Raw genomic sequence first — 26,349 nt, 5'->3', positions numbered from 1 at the left:
TAGTGTGTGGCAGAAACATTTTGGAGGGTTATTGCTAATCACCCCGATGTATGTGGGCTGGGGCTGGGGTGGCCAAAGCCGGCCTTTTGGGGGACAAGCCTGGGATTGCACCAATTAGCCCAGCAGGGCCCACGCCTCCTGATGAGACCTGGGCGCAGCTGTGGCCTCTCTGGACAAAGGGCACAGGGATGGAGCAGAAGGCAGAGCCCTGGAGATAAGAGGCTTCTCAGGGGAGCAGAGGGAAGCGGAAGACAGTTGGGTGGCCTGAGGGGACCTGCCCAGTTCTTGTTATGCTCACCAGGCCTTAATTAAAGACCTTTGGTCATGCAGCTCTTAGTGATGGTCAGGGTCCCTGAGGAATGGGGCTGATCAAGACTGTTAAAGGTCTAAACACATTAAAGATTATGGTTGGTTTCTACATGTTATTCAAAATAAAATGGTATAAGCCATAAAATAAATACAAAGAAAGTTAATAAAATGTATCCCACGATGGTCACATTGATGGCCTTTTGCAAATATTGAATTCTTAAAAAATTTGTTTTCCTGTTTTGTGGTTTCTGCTTTCATAATGCCATAGCTCTTTCTTATCAGCTTATTGAAGAATCCATCCCTGATGAGGGAGGGGTCTGAGGGAGGGTTCCTGTCAATGAAACTTGAATGAAAACTAGAGAAATCTGAGTCCTCTAGTTTTCTAGGAGAAGCAGAGTGAGGACCTCAATCATTGATGGGCTCAGTGAGGACCCTGGTTACTGAGGGACCTGAGCGAGGGTCCCTGGGAGGCCTGTGAAGGAGACCCTGGTCACTGAGGGGGCTGAGCTGGGGCACTGTTGTTGAGGTGTCTCAGAGAAGGTCCCTAGTTACTGAAAACCGGGGTGAGGGTGGGCTGTGGTCCACGAGGAGCCTAAACATGATGCTCTGGTCACTGGGGACCTGTGGAAAAGTCCCTGATCACTGAGGGGTCTGAGTCAAGGGCCCTACTTACTAAGGGCCTGGGTGGAGGCATCTGGTCACCAAAGCCTGAAGGAGAGGGTCCTGTCACAAATTCTTACAGGTGATCAGTGGTTCCTGAGTGAGAGGCTCTATTACTGAGAGGGCCAAGGAGGATGCTTGTGTCACTGAGTTAGGGTGACCAGCTCCTGATGAAACTGAGGGTGGGGGCCCTGGCTCTCACAGGGTTGAAGAGAGGGCTGTGGACACTGAGACATGACTGAGGGTATTCAGTCAACGGGAAGTATAAATGAGGGGCTTTCCCCAGCAAGTATGGGCTCACATAGGTGGGACAAACTGCCCAATGTGGGATCTGGTAGCTGAGATTTCATGGCAGGGTTAAACCACAGTGGTCCTTAATTCCTCCCTCTTCCTCCTACGGCCTGACCTGCAGGTCTTCTAGATACCAGTAGATGGCACTGCAACCTCACATGTGGAGGGGGCAGCTGGCTTAGGTCCCAAGATGAGGCCCACCTGCAAGCAGGTGAGAAGAGAGAGAGGAAATTAGTTGCCCCTCTGACCAGATTTCCCTGGAGTCAGGGGAGAACCAGGCTTGATGGCTTAGATCCCCTAAGCACAGCCACCTAGAGGCCAAGTCCTGTTATCACAGACCAACTAGTTCCAAATGCGCTGTGACTTTTTATGTTGGATTCATTCATACATTTTTTTTTCAGCAAGTGTACATCCAATATATGATAGAATTTGAGTTAGGTGCTGAGGATACAAGGGTGATTAAGCAAGGTCACTATTTTTAGAAGCTCATGGTGTCAGAGGTGAAAATTAATAAAAACAGAATAATTACAATAAATGTGATAAGGACTGAAGAAGAAGGATATGCACAATGCTTTGGAGGCCCAGGGAAGGTCTGAATATACAGTTTGAGGAGGTTGTGAACATGTGAGGAGGAAGAGGTGACATTGAAACAGGGTCTCAAAGCATGAACAGGGATTTTGTTTGTGAGGCACACATGAGGGAAGGTATCTGGGGCAGGAGCAAAGGTGTGAGTAAGGATGTGGGCTGTGTGAGAGAGCCTGGGGTGTCAAGGGATCTCCATGTGGTCCAAAACATCTAGGAAATAGGGAACACTATAGGGGTGGGCTGGGAGGATGGTGAGGAGGAGGAATGACATATAGATATGGGGGAAGATCATTAAGAATCTTATACCCATATTTAAGGCTTTGGTCATGGTCCTTAAACAGATGAAGAATCGGGAGAATTTTCTACAGGCAGATGAAATATTCTGGTTTCTGTTTAATTACTTTGGTAGCCAAGTTGTAATTAGAGGAGGGACAGACTGCAGGTAGAGACCCAACTAGTCAACCAAGTTAGAATTTATGAGAGTTAAATAAAGAAGGAAGTTACAGAAAAGAAAACAGATCTGAGGGGTGTTTAGGAGGGAGAATGAGCAGGATTTTGTGTCAAAGTAGATGTGAAAAGTAAGGGAGAACGAGGAATGTAGAAAAATAATAAATGTTAACATTTATTAAACATTTAACATCTGTAATACTTTATCTCAGTAATCATAACAGCACTCTCTAAGGTAGGAATTATTACCCCTATTTTCAGATGAGGCAGCTGGAGCTCAGAGAGGCTACATGATTTGTCTAAGGCCACACAGCTAGTTCTGTCCCCTGCCTGGTTTTCCTATGTTAAGCCTTTTCTCTCTCCAGATTTCCCTCCAGAGTGAGATTTAGGAAATCCTTCCTTAAAATCCCCCAGTGGCCCCCTATTGTGTACTTCACAGTTGCATCAAGCTTTCTCCACCTCATTCTAAAGATCAGGCAGGTAGGACTTCTGGCAACTCCCCAAAGTGCTAACCTTTCTTGCCTGTGTGCACTTTTATATGTGGTACAATGCTGACAACTCCCCAAAATGCTAACCTTTCTCGTCTGTGTGCCCTTGTATATGTGCTGCAGCGCTGACAACTCCCCAAAGGGCTAATCTTTCTTGCCTTGTGCACTTGGGTGTGTGCTGCTGTGCTGATGCGCATTCCAGCTGACACCTTCACACAAGCTGGCTCCTTCTGCCTCATCTGCACCTCCCTCCTACCTACTGACCTGATTAACTTATACTTGTCTTTTGAATCTTAACTTAATTGTCGTTTCCTCAGGATAGTTTTTTATGACTCACCCTCAAGTCCATGAGGTTAGGTCTATGTATAATGTACTGTCACAGCATTTAGTACTTTTCTTTCATAACATAGATCACAATTATAATTAAGTCACTATTTTCATAATTACTAGCTTAACGTCAATTTCTTCCACTGGATTATGTTCGTTTTTTGAGGTGATGGAGGGGCTACTTGAGGGGTATTCATAGCAGCTTTGTTGTGGCAACAAAAATACCATGAATTGGCTGGGCGCGGTGGCTCATGCTTGTAATCCCAGCACTTTGGGAGGCCGAGGCGGGCGGATCACGAGGTCAGGAGATCGAGACCACGGTGAAACCCCGTCTCTACTAAAAATACAAAAAATTAGCCGGGCGTGGTGGCGGGCACCTATAGTCCCAGCTACTCTGAGAGGCTGAGGCAGGAGAATGGCGTGAACCCGGGAGGCGGAGCTTGCAGTGAGCTGAGATCGCGCCACTGCACTCCAGCCTGGGTGACAGAGAGAGACTCCATCTCAAAAAAAAAAAAAAAAATACCATGAATTAGTTACATAAAATGTGATTAAATATTCCTTATAATGGAATATTATGCAGCCATTAAAATGAATGAGAGCTCATGCCAGCCTCCCTCAATTTCCATCCAGGCCCTGTTGACAGAAGAGAAGACTCAAGCCTAATTTGCAGATAGCTCTGCATAGGACACACCCACCAGACAGAAATGACTAGAGGGAAGGGAAGCCCAACTTTCATACTGCCTGGAATAACACATTTCCTGGGGACAGGTTTACACTGATTTCTGGGTGGTGTCTGGTGATTTTGTCAGACTGGGAAGAGCTAATGCAAGGCATATATTGGAGTTAATCACTTTTGTGAGCAACTGAGCTCTATCTGCTGGATCTTATGAGAATAAGTGTAAGATGTTCCATTTATTTATTTATTTATTTAGACAAGTTCCTCCTGCTCTGTCGCCTAGGCTGGAGTGCAGTGACCATAGCTCACTGTAATTTTGAATTACCAGGCTTCAGTGATCCTCCCACTTAAGCCTCCCAAAGTCCTAGGATTATAGGCACAGCCACCATGCCTGGCCTGCATTTGTGTATCTCCTGGCCTTACCCCTTCTTAGTCAAGAGTTGCCTCTGGGGTGTTAGCTGCCTCACATTTTGAGGTTGTGTATGCAGGAGTGTGCCCTAGGCAAAAAGTGAAGCTGAGTCAGACTGCTGACAGATTCCCTCTACAGGAGGCTGTTGCCATCCTGCTTCCTGATCAACTGGCTGGAGAAAAAGATAAGCCAAGAAGATGTGAGTTGGGACCAAAGGACGCATCTGATACATCAATCAAGTCTTTTTCCCTAAACTTCCCAGTTTTTGCCCAATGGCTTCATGAATAAATTGGCAATAAGATTCGGGATGTTAACTAGGTTTTGGCTCATAATAGAATTCTCTTGGCCGTGTCTTCTTTGGCTACTGCCACAGCCAAATATGCAAATTGCCAATTAACAGTGACAAACTCTTAATCCATATTATGAGACCATAATTTAATGGGATCAGCCAGCTAATGGTACCAGCTAGATTGTTTTTAGGCATGTTTCATTACATAGGTGACAGACATTTGTCCTCATTGGAATAGACACTTATTCTGAATTTGGGTGTTTCTTCTCCATTTGTCACACTCCTGCCAGCACTGACATCTGCGAACTTACTGAAAGTCTCATGTATTGTCATGGAATCATATATACTGTTATATCTTGTTATCAGTTATTTAATGCTGTATAACAAGCCATCCCAAAACATAGTGGCTTAAAACAGTAACCATATATTATTCCCCATGAATCTGTGGGTCACCATGTTGATCAGCTGCAGGTTGACTGGTCTAGGATGACCTCACTCACATGTCTAGTGGTTGGCTGGCTGATGGCTGGGTGACATGGGAGACTGGGACATGTGTCTCATCAAGTATCAAGTTACCCTGGCCTTATTTACATGGCAGGGTTAGGGTTCCAAAAGAGAGACTAGAAGTTTGAAGCTTACATTCAGAAATAGCATGATGACACTTCTGCTGCATTCTATTGGCCAAAGCAAACCATAAGGCCAGTCTAGATTCAGTGTATGAGGAAACAGACTTTCCTGATGGAAGGATTGAAAAGTCACATTTCAAAGAGTATGGATACAGCGAGGCAGGGAAGCATAGGGTCCTTTTTTTTTTTTTTTTTTTTGAGACTGAGTCTTGCTCTGTCACCTAGGCTGGAGTGCAGTGGAGCGATATCCCCTCACTGCAAGCTCCACCTCCCAGGTTCACACCATTCTCCTGCCTCAGCCTCCAGAGTAGCTGGGACTTCAGGTGCCTGCCACCACACCTGGCTATTTTTTTTTTTTTTTTTGTATTTTTAGTAGAGATGGGGTTTCACTGTGTTAGCCAGGATGGTCTCGATCTCCTGACCTCATGATCTGCCCACCTCAGCCTCCCAAAGTGCTGGGATTACAGGCGTGAGCCACTGCACCCAGCCAGGGTCCATTTTTATAATTAATGTATCACAGCTCTGTCAAGAAATTTTTCATAGAAAAAGAAGTAAGACAAAGAACCAATGTCCATGCCATTCATTGATTTCATTATGGGACCTACAGTGGGTTGAATTGTGTTCTTCGAAAAGCTATGTTGAAGAGGTACCTTTGAAGAGGACTTTATTTAAAAATAGGGTCTTTGCAGGTGTAATCAAATTAAGATAAGGTCAGACTGGATTAGGGAGGACCCTAAACTCAATGATTGGTGTCTCTATAAGGAGAGAAAGATTTGAAAACTCTCAGATACAGAGGAAAGAAGGACCTGTGAAAATGAAGACAGAGATTGAAGTGGTTCAGTTACATGCCAAGGAATGACAAGGATTGCTGGGAGCTACCAGAGGCAAAGAATGATCCTCTCCAGAGCCTTCAGAGAGAGTGCCCTGCTGAGACCTTGGGCTTCTAGCTTCTAGAACCATAAGATAACAAATGAATATGTTTCTGTTGTTTTAAATCACTAATTTTGTGGCATTTTCTTATAGCAGCTCTAGGAAGCTAATATAGACCCTATCAGACAGAAGTTGCTGGCATTACAGAGAAATGAATGTTCAGCTTTGACCCTAGCTGGGGGACAATTGCTTGTGAGTTAGGCATCTTGTCTTGCTGTTGGTGATTTATGCTCTCTGCCAGATTCATATATTCATGTCTTCAAGTCAGAACACATAGGCCCAGGGATTAAGAGTTGGAGATGGGAGCGTCAACACTCATAATTATACTTCAATAACCATTCTCAAAATGCTGCCTTTCTCTAACCAAGATTCTTTTACTGCCAAAGTATTTAGCGTCTTAGGGTTCAAAGTAAAACAAAAACAAAAACAAAACAAAACAACAAAACCAAAAACAAAGTGAGAGATATTTTCACTAGGCACCTGTAATAGTGATCCCATTACATTGGAAATTGGAAACTGGTCATTTCACATTTCTCATGCCACGTGCAGAAATGGAAGAAAGATGTCCTGCTGTTATCTAGCATAATTAATCTTTTTAAAAAATTAATTTTTAAGTTGACTAATATAAATGGTATAGATTTTTTAGTGGACAACATGTTTTGATATATGAATACACCGTAGAATGGTTAAATTGAGCTAATTAACATATCAATTACCTCAAATACTTACATTTTTTCTGTGGTGAGAAAGCATAATCTACTCTTTTAGCAATTTTCAAATGTATAATACATTGTTATTAACTATGGTCATCATATTGTACAATGAATCTTCTGAGCTGATTCTTCCTGTCTAACTGGAGTAAACTTTTGTGCCTTTTGATCGACGTCTCCCCAATCTCCCTACTCGCCCACCACCCCAACCCCCAGCCCCAGCTACTGGTAACTTCTTTTTTTTTTTTGAGACGGAGTCTCGCTCTGTCGCCCAGGCTGGAGTGCAGTGGCGCGATCTCGGCTCACTGCAAGCTCCGCCTCCCGGGTTCACGCCATTCTCCTGCCTCAGCCTCCTGAGTAGCTGGGACTACAGGCGCCCGCCACCACACCCGGCTAATTTTTTTGTATTTTTAGTAGAGACAGGGTTTCACTGTGTTAGCCAGGATGGTCTGGATCTCCTGACTTCGTGATCCGCCCGCCTCGGCCTCCCAAAGTGCTGGGATTACAGGCGTGAGCCACTGCGCCTGGCCGCAGCTACTGGTAACTTCTATTCTACTCTCTGCTTCTATAAGTTTGACTTTTTAAAGATTCCACATATTTCTGAAATCATGCAATATTTGTCTTCCTATGTCTGGCTTGTTTTACTTCACATAATGCTTTCCAGGTTTCTCCATATTGTCACAAATGAAAGGATTTCCTTCTTTATAAGGGCTGAATATATCCCACATTTTCTTTATCCGTTAGGATGGTTAACTTTGACTACAACTGGAGAAAAGTGCTTTTCTTTGCTCTCAATGGTTCATTTCATAAGGAGGGAGCTCTTTTAGAGTAACAATACTGGCCTCCCTCTCCAGAAAAGAAGTCAGTGACTTAGCTAAATGATACATTTGGGAAGAACAAGCTTCAGGTTTCCCCATTGTCTCTTTGGGATCCAGGTTGACCTCAAAAGCATGCACTTCGAAGGACATTCTAAAGGGACTTGCCCCATTGGTAGACCTCATTTTTCCAGTATGAACTATAGCTGTGTAGGAAAACTCTCTTTATTTCTGGGATTCACTAGTAGAAAGTTATTTTATCCAACGATATAAGCCATCTTTCTAATATTAACTTTGTCAGTCATAGAAATGATTATTGGCTTCTACCTTTTGATTGGTGTTGAACTCAGGAGAGGGAAAGATGTGCTGTTTATTGAGGCACGTCTTCAACACACAACTTCAACATCTAATTCACTGGACCAGGAGCCTTAAAAAATAAACAGGGAGTGAAATTTGGAGAACCAACTAATATATTAAGAGGCTTTTGGTGAAGCCAGTTTTGGGTTTGGACTTGAGCAAGCATACATTTGTGATTGCAGTGGTTTTGCGGAAGTTTATATTAAGCCAGGAGTCTCCTTTAATGGATGTAATTGGTTTTTATCAGTTGTAACTGGGCAGGAAGTTTCAGGTTTTCATTGCTGGCCAGGGGGACCTTTTTTTTTTTTTTTTTTTGACAGAGTCTCACTCTGTCACCCAGGCTGGAGGGCAGTGGCATGATCTCGGCTCACTGCAACCTCCACCTCCTGGGTTCAAGTAATTCTCCTGCCTCAGCCTCCCAAGTAGCTGGGACTACAGGTGTGCGCCATCGCACCTGACTAATTTTCGTATTTTTAATAGAGACGAGGTTTCACCATATTGGTCAGGTTGGTCTCGAACTCCTGACCTCAGGTAATCCACCCTCCTTGGCCTCCCAAAGTGCTGGGATTACAGGCATGACTCACCATGCCTGGCCCCAGGTGGGACTTTCACCTTGGTGGGACCCCACAAGTCTCGGGACTTTATCCACAGGTAAGGATCTGTTTTTAATAGAGGCAGGGCTCTGGGCTGACCTTAGGGGAACAGTAGATGTGTCTTGCCTGCCTTCAGCCAAAATGTCTCTGTCAAGGTGCATGTGGGTGTCCTTAATATTCAAAAGGGTAGGCCTTAGCCAGATGCCACTGTGGGCGGGGTTTGGGGATGGCTCAGTAAAGGCACAACTATAGCCAAAGTGAGAGTCTTGGGTGTAATGTGCTGTAGATTATTCTTGAACTACACAGGTATTAGAGCAGGACAAGCCGCAGACAAAACCTCTCAGACACCGAGTTAAAGAAGGAAGGGCTTCATTTGGCTGGGAGCTTTGGCAAGACTCACGTCTGCAACAACCAAGCTCCCCGAGTGAGCAATTCCTGTCCCTTTTAAGGGCTCACAACTCCAAGGGGGTCCACGTGAGAGGGTCGTGATCTCGTGATCAATTGAGCAAGCAGGGGTACATGACTGGGGGCTCCATGCACCGGTAATTAGAACGGAACAGAACAGGACAGGGATCTTCACAGTGCTTTTCTTATGCAAATAACCGAGTAGGTCAGGGGTCGATCTTTAACTACCAGGCCCAGGGTGTGGTGCTGGGCTGTCTGCTTGTGGATTTCATTTCTGCCTTTTAGTTTTTACATCTTCTTTCTTTGGAGGCAGAAATTGGGCATAAGACAATACCACTAAGGGTGGTCTCCTCCCTTAGTATCAGAGTTAGGATATGTGCATGAGCCATGTGAGGGCCAAGAAGATGCTGGTGATCTGCAGTGCCTTAGTGAGCAGGGACAGCTGAAGCAAAGCTTTAATCAAGGAGAAGAGAGAGAAGAGAAACAAAGAGAAAGAAGAGTCCTATATCTGTAAAGGACACCCTGAATCTTTTAGATGGGGTTGGGGTGCAGAACAATTATTTATTAGTTGTATTCACCAGTGTAAGTAGGCTGCTCCAAATCTGATCCACTAAGATGTTTTGAAATGACTTTATCCAAGAAAGGGAACTATGGAGAGACTACCCTGGAATTCTTATGGCTTATCTCAGGCTCAAGTGCTACTCTCATTATATCTTGAGAAGACTAAGATACATGAATAAAAAAGGAAAAGGAGATGCAACTAGATGTAATTGCTCTTAGAGTATCAGAAAAATATGAGTTGATTGAGTTACTATTAGCTCAGAAACAGTCATTAGGTCCTAAATAAATCTAACAAGATAAAAAAGCATAGATTTCAGTGCTAGCTGAAATTACTCCTTCAAAAGGGATCTAGGTATAGAAAACTATTAAGGTGCAGCATCTCAAAATCAGGGTGGAGAGAGAGAGAGAGACAGAGAGAGAGAAGGAGAGGGAAGGAGGGAGGGAGAGCATGAGGGAGATCATAGCATGAGCAAATAGGGATTTATTCCTTAAAGATGGGGACAGATACACCAGCTAGTTACAGAAAAACTTAACGAGGTTGAGAGGAAGACCAGAAAGATTATTGTAAAGTACTCAAAGCATCACTAGGAGTTTCCAGATAATAGCTTATTGTATGTCATATCTCTGCTATATGGAATTTTAAGTATTCCCTGTGTCCTGAGAAAATATGTCTGAAATATTTATAAATCCTAAGCATAGCAGAGATTGGATGTATTAATGTGGAACCAAGAAGAAAAATGATGCATTGGGTCTATTGGATGCTGGTCTATTGAGAGAACACCTCCTGTGTGGGATTATCCAACTCTGGATGGAAACTTTTGAAGAGTGAGTGCTTTGGCATAACCAGAACCCATGATTTTATGTCTTAATTATTAGCCACAAAATAAAATCTAGAGAAATAGGGTAGTAAAACAAGTGTCCAGTAGCAGAAAGAGCTGCTACTCAAGTCCTAGACTATTCAACAGTCAAGAAAAGACAGTATCTTAAGAAAGCCCATGGCTGAATTATTGACTGGTATTTATTAGGTCTGAGGCAGATGACCAACCATCATGGTTTCTCTGGTTTTAGCACTGAAAATCCTGTACTCAAGGTAAACCAGGATAGTTGGCCACCCTATTAATAGGGGCCTGAGTTTCCGAAGTGTCAACAGCATTTTCAGTTCAGGAATCTGGTGATGGTCATTCTCTAGTGGGAACAAATGCAGAGAGAGAGAAACTTCCCTAGGAAGCAGGTTTTTTGGGTTGAAGACATTATTTAACAGGATGCAGTGGTAGCAGCCATGTAGGTTACAGGACTGAAAAATGCCACTTGCTGTCATCCCAACGCATCAGAGCACTATAGTCTTGGAAGCTACAACACAACAGGCATGCACTTGGGGGTACACTGGGATGCCAGAGCTTGGGGCTCAATCAGTGTATTTTTGTTTTGTTTTGTTTTGGAGATGGAGTCTCGCTCTGTCACCCAGGCTGGAGTGCAGTGGCTTGATCTCGGCTCACTGCAAGCTCTGCCTCCCGGGTTCTCGCCATTCTCCTGCCTCAGCCTCCAGAGTAGCTGGGACTACAGGTGCCTGCCACCATACCTGGCTAATTTTTTGTATTTTTAGTAGAGACGGGGTTTCACTATGTTAGCCAGGATGTTCTCGATCTCCTGACCTCGTGATCCGCCCATCTGGCCTCCCAAAGTGCTGGGATTACAGGCATGAGCCACTGCACCCGGCCTCAATCAGTGTATTGAACTGTATAGGAAAATTTGAGCAGGCTGGATGGGAATTAAAAAATCCCTTCAATAAGGCCTAATGACTGAGGTGGCATCACTGCAAATTTCTACACTTTGCAAAAAGAAAGGAATGTTTCTGATATCTCTCTCTCAGAGCGTTGGGGGAAGATATAACTACACGATTAGATTTACTCCAAAAAGTTATTAAGTGCAGAGTACTTAAATAGGAGAGATAATAGTATAAAGATTCACATACCCATTACCCACTTTAACAGTAATTAACTCATGGTCAGTATTGATTCCTCTATGTAAATCAAGGGGGAAGCTATAATTTTTGTATACCATCTGTAAGTGAGTGGGTTAGTCTCCCTAATTCTGGTGTTCAGAATCAAGGGACTCATTTGCTAAATGATATAGCCACATTCGCCAGTGTGAATTTTATCAGTAATATTGTGGTTTTGATCTCTTATTACCCTTATTCTTTTTTTTGGGGGGGGGCAGTCTTGCTCTGTTGCCCAGGCTGGAGTGCAGTGGCATGATCTCAGCTCACTGCAACCTCCACCTCCTGGGTTCAAGCGATTCTCCTCCCTCAGTCTCCCAAATAGCTGGGATCACAGGTGCCTGCCACCAAGCCCGGCTAATTTTTGTATTTTTAGTAAAGATGGGGTTTCGCTATGTTGGCCAGGCTGGTCTTGAACTCCTGACCTCAGGTGATCCGCCTGCCTCAGCCTCCCAAAGTGCTGGGATTACAGGCGTGAGTCACCGTGCCCGTCCTTTTATTACCTTACTCTTTTACTTTATTTCCCAGTTGGTTGAGAACTAGAACAAGAAATTGGGGTATTATTTATCAGTGCCCTGAAATCCTCCAACAACCACTGAGAATAAATAGGCTAGCTACTTTGATTAGACAAACTTCTGCACCTACCTGGACCACAGATCCTGTGAGAGTGGGCCATAACCTACCACTTTCATCTCATTTCCTTACCCCTGGGCAACAGCTGATTAGATCTGACCCAAGGCTACCAGTTAGATGCTCCCTCTCTTTATTGCTCAAGAATTAAACTGTGAGGCCAGGCATGGTGGCTCACACCTGTAATCCCAGTACTTTGGTAGGCTGAGGTAGGAGGATCACCTGAGGTCAGGAGTTCGAGTCCAGCCTGGCCAACATGGTGAAACCCCGTCTCTACTAAAAATTCAAAAATTAGCTGGGCGTGGTGGCGGGTGCCTGTAATCCCGGCTACTCGGGAGGCTCAGGCAGGAGAATTGCTTGAACACAGGAGGTGGAGGTTGCAGTCAGCCGAGATCGCACCATTGCACTCCAGCCTGGGTGACAAGAGTGAAACTCCATCTCCCAAAAAAAAAAAAAAAAAAAAAAAGAAGTTAAACTACAACACAGACTGCAATCATTTGATGGTAGGCACATGAGCTGAATTGGGATGGCTGTTATCACAACATGTATAAGTAGCCTCAGAAAGCTCAGCTTCAAGGGAAGCAGAATGGAGCAGGCACATAAAGAGAAGGGGGCTGGAGGGATCAGGAGGCTTGAAAATTGGAGGGAGAAGTCTGGCTCTCTAACCTTGATCTAGTTTCCCAGGCTTTTCTTGTCCTGGGATTTTGTGAGATGGTCATTTGACCCTAAGTTTATGAGATGGAGGAAATTATACTCACCAGATTTGCTCAAGAGAACACTGCAGATTTTTGGAAGAACTTTGAGGACAAGCTCACTTGGGGGAGAAGCTAAGAAGTCAAGGGGTCTGAGTATGGGCAAAACATTAGCAGGAGAAAGGAAAGGCATTTGCTGATTACTCTGGAAAGGGAGGGAAGAAAGAGTAAGAGTGTGGTGTGTAGAGTCTGTGACATTTGTAGGGACAGAAAGTTGGTAATCACTTTACATCATGAGGGTCACAGCCAACATTCCTGTAACAGAAGACAGGTTAACAATTGAACAGCATAACATATTTATTTAATCATACTTTTACATGACATGGGAGACTTCAGAATGCAGACCCAAAGATACAGGGAAAACTATATTTATTTGTTTATTTATTTATTTTGGAGACAGGGTCTCACTCTGTTGCCCAGGCTACAGTGTAGAGGCACAATCATAGCTCACTATAGCCTCAAACTCCTGGTCTCAAGTGATCTTCTTGTGTCAGCTCCTGAGTAGCTGGGACTACTGGTGTATACCACCATGCCCGACTAATAAAGCTATCCATTTTTTATGCTTGGGTTCAATAAAGAATAGACAGCTATGTGGAAATGTGATTGAATAAAAAAGGGTATGACCTAATAGGTACAGACTGCAACTGTTTAGATGATTCTTGGCCTCTTTGTACAACATTCCTTCCTCTCAGGTATGCGGCAGGATCCTTTCTGGAATGGGGGTCTTACAAACTCCTATTAAACAAGATAGATCAGAAAATTTCTTTCTTTTTAAAAATAATTCCCCTTTTTCTCACTTTATTTCTTCTTTTGTCACTTAGGCTGGAGTGTAGTGGCATGATCATGCCTCACTGCAGCCTCGACCTCCCAGTCTCAGGTCATCCTCCCTGCCTCAGTCTCCCAAGTAGCTGGAACTACAGGTTCATGCCAGTACACCCAACTAATTTTTTACATTTTTTGTAGAGATGAGGTCTGGCTATGTTGCCTAGGCTTGTCTTGAACTCCTGGGCACAAGTGATCCTCCTGCCTTGGCCTCCCAAAGTATTGGGATTACAGGCATGAGCTACCGTGCCCAGCCAGGGATTTCTTTATGTGCAGCTCTTACACAGCAAGGCAGGGGAAGGTTAGAATAATACTTTTAGGTTTTATGGCTGGCTTTGCGGGGAGAGAGGTTCTGGTTTCTATAACCCACCTTGGAGAAGAAGGATTATAGGTTTTTTTTTTTTTTTTTTTTTTTTGAGATGGAGTCTTGCTCTGTCTCCCAGGCTGGAGTGCAGTGGCACAATCTCAGCTCACTACAACCTCTGCCTCCTGGGTTCAAGGGATTCTCCTGCTTCAGCCTCCCGAGTAGCTGGGATTACAGATGCCTGCCACACCTGGCTGAATTTTGTATTTTTAGTAGAGACAGGGTTTTAGCATGTTGGTCAGTCTTGCCTCGAACTCCTGACCTCAGGTGCCCCACCTACCTTGGCCTCCCAAAGTGCTGGGATTATAAGTGTGAGCCACCACGCCTGGCTAGTTTTTTTTGTTTTGTTTTTTGTTTTTTGGTTTTTTTTTGAGACAGAGTCTTACTCTGTCGCCCAGGCTGGAGTGCAATGGCACGATCTCGGCTCACTGCAACCTCTGCCTCCTGGGTTCAAGTGATTCTCCTGCCTCAGCTGCCCGAGTAGCTGGGATTACAGGCATGCTCCACCACACCTGGCTAATTTTTGTATTTTTAGTAGAGATGGGGTTTCAACATTTTGGCCAGGATGGTCTTGAACTCCTGACCTCAGGTGATCTGCCCACCTCAGCCTCCCAAAGTGCTGGGATCACAGGTGTGAGCCACTGCGCTGGGCTGAGATTATAGTTTTTATGGCTTTCCTTGGGGGAAAATGAGGGGCGAGAGATGGGGGCAGGAGAAGGCCAGAGAGAAACTTTGCTTCTGAGGCCTTCACTTGGGGTATCAATTTCTGAGCCCCAACGCATTCATATTACATATCCCATGATCAACCCTCAAAACCTTCAGAGTACATTTCTTTATGAAAATTGATAAAGGAGCTGTGCTTGACACCAGATTCATGAAGAACTGAGGCAGCAAGAAAGGATGTGGAAATGCTGAGAAGGTGTGTGGTGTGAGTAGAGCAGAGTGTGTGGAACTTTGGACTTGAAGCACAGTGGCTCATGCCTGCAATCCCAGCACTTTGGGAGGCTGAGGCAGGAGGATGGCTTGAGCCCAGGAGTTTGAGACCAGCCTGGGCAACATAGCGAGAGCCTGTCTCTATATAAATATATATACATATATATTTATAGACATATAAATTATATATATTTGTACATATATGTGGGTTAGAACTAATTTTAACCAAATGATAAATGATCACTTTGAATGTCCAGCCTCCCCCAATTCCTCTTTTGGAGGGCAGCATGTTCTAATTTATAGGGAGATGCAAGAGCATCTTATTGCCCCTTGAGAATTTGTCATCTCTGCATGTCCTCACCATGGATGTTTTCTCCCTGCTCTCAGTGTGGCCTGTCACCATCGGGAGCTCCATGTTATTAAAACCGCCTTTGCAAAAATCATAACTTAGGAAATTAGGTCAGTGAAAGAGATCAGACCTAAGTGACCCCATCTTTCTTTTAACCCGTAAACTGTCTTTGTTCATTCCTGGGTGTACGCTGAACTAGCCTGGGGAAGGAATTTAGTGTATAGTTTAAACGCTGAAACAAAATGGATAATAGTCCTTCCCAAAAAACCCCTTCATGCCAGGGGGCCAGTCTGCCTTTGTAGGACTAAAAATTAGCTAACCTAAGATCAGTGCTTGAGACGGTTTGTAGACCCTGCATGCCGATGCAGCAGATGACACCACCCAGACTGATAATTTGGCTCAGCTAGTTCTGCGATCCCACTCAGAAGTCAGCAAGAAGAACTCACTTTGACCCCCCGTGATTTTATCTTCAACCTGATCAATCAATCAGCACTCCCCACTTTTGGAGCCCATACCTGCCAAATTGTCCTTAAAAACTGATCCCCTAATACCTGGGGAGACTGATATGAATAATAATAAAACTCTGGTCTCCCGCACAGCTGGCTCTGCGTGTACTCTTTCGCCATTGCAATTTCCCTGTCTTGATAAATCAGCTGTGTCTAGGCAGCCGGCACAGTGTGAACACATTGGGTGGTTACATTATCACCCGCTTGATGTCTCTATCCAGTAAATCAGAGGTGATGGTTGGGGCAAGTCTTTCTCTTTTCCTCTATAGTTCTCTCTTTCCAGTCTTTTCAAAATTACCAACAGCCTAAGTGGTTCTATGTGGGTTTCTTCACTAAAGAGGCAATTTCTGAAGAGTGATTGTACGTCAAAGAGGAAAGAATAAAACACTCCTTAGACTTTCTCTTTACTTCTCAAAGAGATGTTACCTGCAGGTCCAGATCCTTCACAAGCTCTCTGGCCTTTAGATGCACAACTTTTCCTTCTCCATGGGCCTCCTTTAAAAAATGTATTTATTAGAAACTCCATCAATTTCCTTGAGAAAACCCCACACCTATCCACAAGGAGGGATCTCACTTCTTGGCTCTTTCTCTCTCTCCAGATTTACCGTTCTTACCTTACCAAAGTGTCTCGGTCTGAGTGTGCCAATTAGAGGTAGGGTCCCCAGGACTTTAACCAGATAAAAATGATGCCTATTTTTATCCAAGTCTTGCAAAATTGTGTGTATAGAAGTGGGTTGGGGGTGGGGAAGGAAGAAGAGACTCCAAGATTGCAGTTTGTTGTGGATTTAGATCTTCCTGGCTGAATTTCCTTTTCAATATTTCTACATGTGTTAGGAGGAATTATGTCAGTTCATTTGATTAATAGAATTGTTATATTAGCTCATGCACTGCTCCCAGGAACAAACATTAATTTTTAAAGAGTACAATCTAGACTCATATTGAAATTTCCCCAGAGTTAGTGGGCCCCATTATTGTGCAGAAAAGAGGTCTGGTTTCTTTCCTGCTTTGCCTGGGAAGCTATTGAAATAATAAATAAGCTGTATTATCCTTTAATGGATCCTCCCTTTTGTTAATTCAGGAAGGGCTCCAGACTCAATAAATTGTTTCGACAGTCTACTTTAGGGGCTGGGGTGGCTGCCAATTCTCTTACAATAAACCCTCCTTCACTTAAGTTACCTGAGATAATTTCTGTTCTTTGCAACCAACTGATCTATATCTAGAAGAGAAATGGATTCTGGGAAGTAGGTTTGCAAGCAATAGAGCCTCAAAAGAATGTGGCTACTGTCCTCAGTGTTTTGGCATGGTCCAGAGTGGTGAAGATTCTCTCATCCCAGGAAGGCCTAGCTAGCTTGAGTAGACTTCTTCTCATTGCAAAAAAGTGGCACCTGACCAAGGTCCATTATGATAGGGGCCCGGAGGAATATAATTAGAAAGTGAGAGAGCTGGTGGCATGACTTCTTATACCGCCATGCCTGGTGGCAAAGGCTAATTAAAACATTGACATCATTCTAGGCTAATTCATGAAGGGTTCAGACTCTTTGGGTATGAATGAAGGTTTGAGTCAGTTCACTTGGTAAAGAAACTGTAACCCGTGTAGGTACTGGTTAAAAGCATAAACAGGCTGGGCGCGGTGGTTCATGCCTATAATCCCAGCACTTTGGGAGGCCAAGAAGGGCGGATCACCTGAAGTCAGGAGTTCGAGACCAGCCTGGCCAACATGGTGAAACCCTGTCTCTACTAAAAATAAAAAAATTACCCGGGCATGGTGGCATGCGCCTGTAATCCCAGTTACTTGGGAGGCTGAGGTAGGAGAATCACTTGAGCCTGGGAGGCGGAGGTTGCAGTGAGCCCAGATTGTGCCACTGCACTCCAGCCTGGGAGACAGACCGAGACTCCATCTCAGGGAAAAAAAAAAAAAAAGCATAAACAACATGAAATGGATTAAAGAGAAAGACAGACAAGGTGAGGTGGCTCACACCTGTAGTCCCAGAACTTTGGGAGGCAGAAGCAGGAAGGTCACTTGAGCCCAGGGCAACATGGAGAGGCCCCATCTCTACAAAAAAAATTTAAAAATTAGTTAGGCATAGTGGCACGTGCCTGTGGTTCTAGTTACTTGGGAGGTTGAGGCAGGAGGATCACTTGAACCCAGGTGGTTGAGGCTGCAGTGAGGCATGGTGGCACCACTGCACTCCTGTCTGGACTACAGAGCAAGCAAGACCCTATCACAAATAAAATAAAATAAAATATGGACAAAATAAAGACCAGCTTTACTTTTTAGACTCAAACATCAATTTCTTATCCAATTGACAGTGGATTTTTACTTGACTTTAAATTTAGCTTATTTTTTTCTATCTATCTATCTATCTATCTATCTATCTATCATCTATCTATCTATCTATCTATCTATCTATCTATATCTATCTCATTGCAAGTATGATTCATTTCTTATTGGTGCTTTATCTTTCTTAGGAAAACAAACATGATTTTTTCTTAAATCAGTAAATTTGTATTGGGCCCTTTTATGTTCTAGGCTTTTCTGTGCTGGACACTTGTTATTAAAACTGAGAACTAAAATATCTGTGGGAACCAGTTGTAGTTAGGCACAACGTTACGTTTACTTTTCATGCAAATTTGCATGCTCCATACTGAACATACTCATCTTTCTCATTATCCTCACATCCCTTTTCCAGGGTGAGGCAGGCTGCAGTGAACATCCTGAGCATTTTCACTATGTAGACAGAAAGGAATCTTATTACTTTGTTAGACACAATTTTCATTACACTTTTTCAAAAACGATAAAATCTGTAACAACATTGTTCCCATAATCAAGGTCATCTACATTAAAAGGTATATACACCATGGAATACTATGCAGCCATAAAAAAGAATAAGATGATGTCCTTTGCAGGGACGTGGATGGAGCTGGAGGCCATTATCCTTTCATATCCTAAGGATACAAAAACCAAATACTACATGTTCTAACTTATAAGTGGGAGCTAAATGATAAGAACATATGAACACATAGAGGGGAACAGCAGACATTGGGGCCTTTCAGAGAGTGGAAGGTGGGAGGAGGGAGAAGATCAGGAAAAATAACTAATGGGTACTAGGCTTAATACTTGGGAAATGAAATAATCTGTACAACAAACCCCCCAGACACAAATTTACCTTTGTAACAAACCTGCACTTGTATCCCTGAACTTAAAATAAAAGTTAAAAAGAAAAAGTATATATTTTTTAAAGTCCTGATCCAGGTCCTAAAGCACGGGGCTGTTTCAGAAACTAGTCTTCTATATCTACTTTAGGAGTAGATACTTTTTGTATCTACTTTAAATGGTCCAAATGCTGATGGAAGAGATCACTTCTCTAATAATTGCCCTGTAATTTTATTTATATTGATCTTTTCTTGTCAAGACATGGCTTTTTGGCTAAATGAAAGATTTCCTTATTTCTTTCTTCTCATCTCTCAGAGAAGCCTGTGGTATTTACTTGGTAACTTGGAAGTTTGGGAAGGAGTTTGAGGACCACATGCACCCTGTGGGATTGTATTGAGGAGAGGGACGCATCCAATATGGTAGCCACTTGCCACATATGTCTGTTAAGCACTTGAAATGTGGATAATGTAGCTGAGGATTAAGTTTTACATTTTATTTAATTCTAATTTATTAAAATTTAAAACTAAACAGCCACACGTGGCTAGTGGCTATCATATTGGACAGTGCAGGGCTGCAGAAATGCTTAGACAAATTTAGGAAAATGGCTTTTGGGTCACATTGCTTGTTTCAGGTGGCTGGATTGTGTTTTTCAATGTGATAATATAATATCTTGCACTTTGTTGTGGATTTAGATCTTCCTGGCTGAATTTCCTTTTCAATATTCCTACATGTGTTAGCAGGAATTATGTCAGTTCATTTGATTAATAGACTTGTTATATTAGCTCATGCATTGCTCCCAGGAACAAACATTAATTTTTAGAGAGTATAATCTAAAAGCATTCTTGGGCTGGGTGCGGTGGCTCACCCCTGTAATCCCAGCACTTTGGGAGGCCAAGGTGGGAGGATTGCTTGAGCCCAGGAGTTAAAGACCAGACTGAGCAACATAGTAAGACCCCGTCTCTACAAAAAACTGAAAAATTAGCCAGGCGTGGTGGCATGTGCCTGTAGTCTTAGCTACTTGGGAGACTGAGGTGGGACGACCACTTGAGCCTGGGAGGTCGAGGCTGCAGTGAGCTGTGACTGCGCCACTGCACTCCAGCTGGGCTGGAACAGAGCAAGACCCTGTCTCAAAACAAAACCAACCAAACAACCAAACAAACAAAGCATGTATCTGCATGCTTGTCTGAGGGACTGTGGATGAGCAGGTGGGTAGAAAGCTTACTCCTCTTCAACTTACACTCTCCTCTTGAGCATCAGTGGTGGGAGTTCCAGGAAGGTACTGCAGCTGGGCTGAGGCTAGATGAAGACACCATCTTAGTAAAAGGCTGTGGGGCATCCTGACCAGATGGGGACAGTTTGGGGAAATATTTTGAGCCGCTACTCAAAAATGCAGCAATCCCCCGCTTTGCAGGTCTCTCTCCTCTTTGAGGTCCCATTTTTCTGCTACATAGTCATAAGATCTATTTATGCTCTGGCAGCATTTTGCGAAGTTCTCTCTTACCCACCTTCTCTTTGGGGAGGACATGAGGTAGGCCTGAAGATCAGAGAGGATAAATGAAGTGGCTAAGGTTACCCAACAAGTAAGTGGTGAGTGGCAGAAACAGGATTCACAGCCAGTTCTCTGTGTGTTCAGGACTTGTTGCGCCTTATCGAATCCATCCTAGTTCCTCTTTACTGCCAGTCATGCATGATCATTGAAAACACCCAGCATTCAGAAAACATTAAAAAATTATTTTTAAAAATTTCATTTCACTCTTGCAAGGGCATAATGCTTATTCTAGACCAGGATCAAAAATAACAGAGTTCAATAAAGAATATAGATGGGAAAGAAAAAACACATTGATAATTCATTGAGGGACATCAGTGTGATCAGTGTCACTATTAACTTTTTGTTTATCAATTTTATAAAAGCAGCAAGATTTAAATTAAGTGAATTATCCAGAGTATATACAACCAAGGAGGGTACAGCCAGGATGTGAACATAGGGGTGCTGATAAAAGCCCTGGTGTCCTGCAGAACCTTGGGGGGGCAGAGAGCTTACCCCTCTGCTATTCCGCCCCTTCCTCAAGGTTGTTGTGGGCATCAAAACAGACCAAGTACCTACAAGTCAGCTCCTACTGGACCCTCAAATTCACAGAGCACCTCTTTTCAGCTCACCCTGTGTTTCATTTATCTCCTTAATTCTCCTTTTGTTTTTCTACAGTGTCTGCTTAGGTCATGGGTTGGGTTGACAGGTAAAATATAGGATGCCCTAATAAAATTAAATTTACATAAATAATGAATAACATTTCTAGTATATTGCATGGGACGTACTAATACTAGAAAAGGTATTCGTAGCTTATCTTATACTCAAATTTAACTTGACATCCTATATTTTTATTTGCTAAATCTGGTTCCTCTAGCCACCTGCAAATCCGCTGTCATCAGCATTAGTGCGGTCAAGGTCCCAGGCTTCCTCAGTCCAGAGATAGGACATAATATCTGTTTAGCTTCAACTTCGTGCAAAATACTCCGTTGGCCCTCTGGAGGGATGAAACTGTAACTTGTTTGGCCCCTCCTGTCCTCAGTTTCTTCCTATGGGAAATGGAGATGAAGTTTAATTTGGACCAGGCTCAAACCCTGATGCTGCCACTTAGAGTTATGGCCTTTGTGCATATTCCTCTTCCTCTCTGATCCTCCTGATTCCTTCACTGGGTAGCAAGTGAGAGAAATAAATTGAAAGAGTATGGGAAGCTATATGCAAATAGTTATGTGGCAGTGAATGTTTCTTTTTCAACAATTCCAATTTCACTGGATTCAGATTGCTTCTCTAGCTGCTGTGATATTTTTGGTAACATGGTTTATTTGCCTAAGGAGCAGATGCCAGGGTTGGATCCCAGTCCTGCTATTTATCAGTAGTGTGATCTTGGCAAGTAATCTAATCTCTTTGTTTCCTCATCTCCTCACTGTGAAACGGGATAGTAATATTGCCTATCTCAGAGGGTCATTGTGAGGATTAATTTAATTAGTACACATGAAAGGCTTACTACTGTCTAACAAAAATCAATTCTGTTAGAAATCACTAGAAATCACCCAGGGCCAGGGTGGGAAGGAGGTAGAAGGCAGTAGTTTTTTTTTTCTTTTCTTTTCTTTTTTTTTAATAGAGTTCAGGAATTAGCAAATATTTCTGGGAGAATTTATATATTTATTGACAGGGTCCCGCTTTGTCACCCAGGCTAGAGTGCAGTGGCGTGATCTTGGCTCACTCTTGGCTGTTCTCCTCTACAGGTAGAGCAGCCTGTACCTGTCCTGGAGAACTTTAGACTTTCAAAGGCAATAGAATTGGTAGGGTCCAAACTCAGATTTCTAAGGAACAAAGGGGAACCTAGGTAATACCTGGGTTATAAGTTGAAAAAACAGAAAATTGCACTAAAATTTTATATACATAGTCAATTTTCACTATCTGCTGTAGTTAAAATCTATAAAATTGCTGAGAACACCGAATTAGTGACCACTGAACCATTTCTTCTGGGGAAAATGCAGACTTAGGTCCCTGCAAGCCCATATTCATAACATTTTCATCAACCAATCAATACATAACATAGTTTTATATGTGTTTCTGTTCAAAAACACCTTATTTAATATATATTGTTGGTTCTTTAACATTGAACTCCCAGCTGACAGCATTATAGCTCGTGTCTGCACAAAGCCTACCTAACCCCTGTATTTTCTCTGTTAAGGCACATCACAGCCTGTGCTCAGGAGCAACAGACAGTACTTCAACGCTACCCTTGGGGGCCACAGTAAACAGTGAAATCACCAATAAAAAGCACAAAAATTGAAAACACAGCACTACATAGATCGTGAAAAAAAATACGTATTAATATTTACAGTACCAGTGCTGAAACAAGAAGGGAGAGCGTTGCCTTACTGGATGTCATTTGAGAATACTCCCTGTTGAGCAACTCATATTTTTGGCCCCTTTGTGTATGTCTGCAAATGACCACAAAAACTCCTGGGTGTTGATTTCGGGGTTACAAATACATTTTTGTAAGTAGGTGAATTTGCAAATACTGAATCCATGAATAATGAGGATTGACTGCATATATAAAAGGGTGGAATCAGCAAATAGGTGGCACAGAGGAGGGTGGAAGGATCTAGAGGTCCAAAAAGCTGGGCTGGATGGTGAGGGGAGCAACTTCAGGGTCACCTTTTATCTCCTCCCCCACCTTCAAGAACTGATTAGCAACTGGTCCAAGCTCTGTAATGTTAGTCAGTAACTCTAGACCAGTGAGCACTTTCTCAGTGCCCAGTTGCCTGAGACAGCAATGTGCTCAGTTTGATGGAGGACTATTTCTTTTTTCCAAGAAATTTAGAGCCTTGGGACACTAATTCCACCTTTTCTTTTCTTTCTTTCTTTCTTTTTATTTTTTTGAGTTGGCGTCTTGCTCTGTCATCCAGGCCGGAGTGCAATGGCGTGATCTCTGCTCACTGCAACCTCCGTCTCCTAGATTCAAGCAATTCTCCCACCTCAGCCTCCCGAGTAGCTGGGATTACAGGCACCTGCCATCATGACTAGCTAATTTTTGTATTTTTGTGGAGATAGGGTTTCACCATGTTGACCAGGTTGGTCTTGAACTCCTGACCTTAGGTGATCCGCCTGCCTCAGCCTCCCAAAGTGCTGGGAATATACACATGAGCCACTGCACCAGGCCTCCGCCTTTTATTTCTATGTGGGATTGGGTTCCTCATCTGTCACTCTACTATCTACACAGGAGTCAATTTTTAACAAAATAAAAAAATACAAACATCAATCAAATAAGGGAACCTTAGGCCCAGTTTCCTGCAGAGATTAACTCTTGATTTTCTCTTCTCATCCCATATCCCACATAATTCAATTCTAATTAGTTTAAATTTAAATTTAAAAACTGATACTTGATTCAGTTATTGGAAACTTTTAAGTATATTTGGAATTACTTGGGTATGTAACTATAAATTTTATGAAGTTGTTAAAGCAAACTAAATATGGCCTGAGAAGGACTCTGCACTTCTATATTTGAGTCTTTGTGAACTGTAACCTAGCTTAATAGTCCGATAAAATTGAAAACCTAACTTAGTGGTGTGCACCTGTAACAATAGCTGAGTGTTGGCCAATCGCAGGGGCCATACTTCAACCACTCATAGACTACTGAATGTTCAAACTGCATTCAAATAAGGCAAATGCCAAGTTGTAACCAATTTCACTGGTTCTGTACCTCACTTCTGATTCCTGTACGTCACTTTACCTTTTTTGTCTATAAATTTGTTCAGACCATGAGGCATCCCTGGAGTCTCTGTGAATCTGCTGTGATTCTGGCGCCTGCCCAATTCGCGAATCATTCGTTGCTCAGTTAAACTCCTTTAAACTTAATTTGGCTGAAGTTTTTCTTTTATCAAAGTCTAAACATAGAGCTATCATTTCTAATGAACATTTAATATGCAAATTGAGATGTTCTATAAATATAAAATATACACCAGATTTCAGAGACCTAAAAGAATGTAAAATATCTAATTAATATTTAACAAATATGATTACATGTTAAAATGGCAATATTTTGGATATATTGGGCTAAACAAAATATCTTTTAAAAGTTAATTTCATTAAAAAAATTTTTAATATGGCTACTAGAAAATTTTAAATTACATACATTATATTTATAGTGAATAGTACTGAACTAGGACCTTATTTGCCCCTGCTCACATTGTTTATGATTATGGCACCAGGCAGTAGAAACACAGGTGTCTACTCATGAGTCATGGACCTGACCTGCTGAGACTCCATAGGCCTTCTCCAACGCTCTTAGCCATTGAATATGACCAGTCTTTTTCCTGGATCCCATTCGTTCTTCTAACCTTGCAAAGATCCAAGTTTGCTTTTCTTGGTAGGTCCTCCAGGCTTCACCAGGTAGTACTCTAATCTGATTTCCTGAGGAAATTTCAAATCCCAACAAGTTCAAGAGTAATTTCTATTTTTCCTTTGAGGATTCACTTTTCAGCCTTTGAAAGTACAGTACAATCCAAACATTACATTTTTCTGTCTCCATAAATTTTCCCATTATAGATGGAGCTGTGTAAGTACATGGATGCCTCAATATCTTTTACAAGTTATAGTGTGGAAGTATATATGAATAAATTTCTTTCCTTCTTTTCTTTTTCTTCTCTTTTCTGTCTCTCTCTCCTTCCTTCCCTTGCTCTCCTTCCTTCCTTCCTTCCTTCCTTCCTTCCTTCCTTCCTTCCTTCCTTCCCTCCTTCCTTCCTTCCTTCCTTCTCTTTCCTTTCTTCGTTCTCTAAATCATCTTTAGCTCACATCAATTAGATGGTTTCAGCTACTTACAGCACTCCTCCTCCTCCATTAGCTTCTCAACCAAATCAATCTCTGACAGATCTACTTGGTTGGAGACCTGACTCCAAGGCTAGTTCTTCCCTTCTGGTCTCTTTTGCCAGGTCCAGGCACTACAGCAGTCTTCTGCATTCTTTATGGGCAGGAGTGTCCTGCTTGCTGCTCTTTAGCCCATTCATTATGTGACTTAAATGCCACTTGGTGACAAAAAGTGTATCTTAAACCCTAATCCTACCTATGACAATCAATATTTCCTTCATCCAAATCCACACAATAACAAGGAGTCACGACTAAGCTGCAGTTCCTATAGACAGGCAAGTTGAATAGCAGGCAGTACACTGGTTTTGCACTGTATACTATCTCTGGGGGACTCAATGGATTATTGTGATATGATCACACTTAACTGGATGGGGGTCTCAATGCCAAAAAGTTGAGGTACCATTCTTAAGAACAAGTCTACTAATCTCAGGAATCATTCTCACCTTTGGATTAAGTGAGTAAGCTTTTAGGCCTATTAAAACATTTTAAGTCTTTCAAACTCTTCTCTACTGCCCTCCCTGGCTGGCTTAGTAAATGGATTGTTGTACATATGGTCTGGTTCTGAGCAGTTTTCTGTCCTGCTTCTAAAATCCACTGAATCCAAATAAGATGAGAAATATTCGGTAGGGTAATTTGTGTTGCGCAATGTTGCTAAACCATGTCAATTGCCCTAAAGTGGCATGGGGTGGAAGAGCCAATGCTGCTCTTTACTGAGGGTTGACTCACTTCTTTCCCTTCCTTGGTTGAATTGATTAGCAACTATCTATTCTTTAGACACTAAACAAGTGATAGTTATTTTTCAAACAAAATTCATAACTAAATACCATTTAACTAATGTAGTGCCTAAATCTTATAAAAATCAAATTATTTCCCAGTTGTGGTAGATACTGGATGGCTAATAATGACTTCTTCTTCCTCGGGCTCAGCCCCAGATACAAAGGGGGATGTCTGTGCTAAGATAAAAGTAG

This window comes from Nomascus leucogenys, chromosome 15, assembly GCF_006542625.1.
Source record: "Nomascus leucogenys isolate Asia chromosome 15, Asia_NLE_v1, whole genome shotgun sequence".
Taxonomy (NCBI): Eukaryota; Metazoa; Chordata; class Mammalia; order Primates; family Hylobatidae; genus Nomascus; species Nomascus leucogenys.
Note: the sequence above shows the minus strand (reverse complement) of the source record.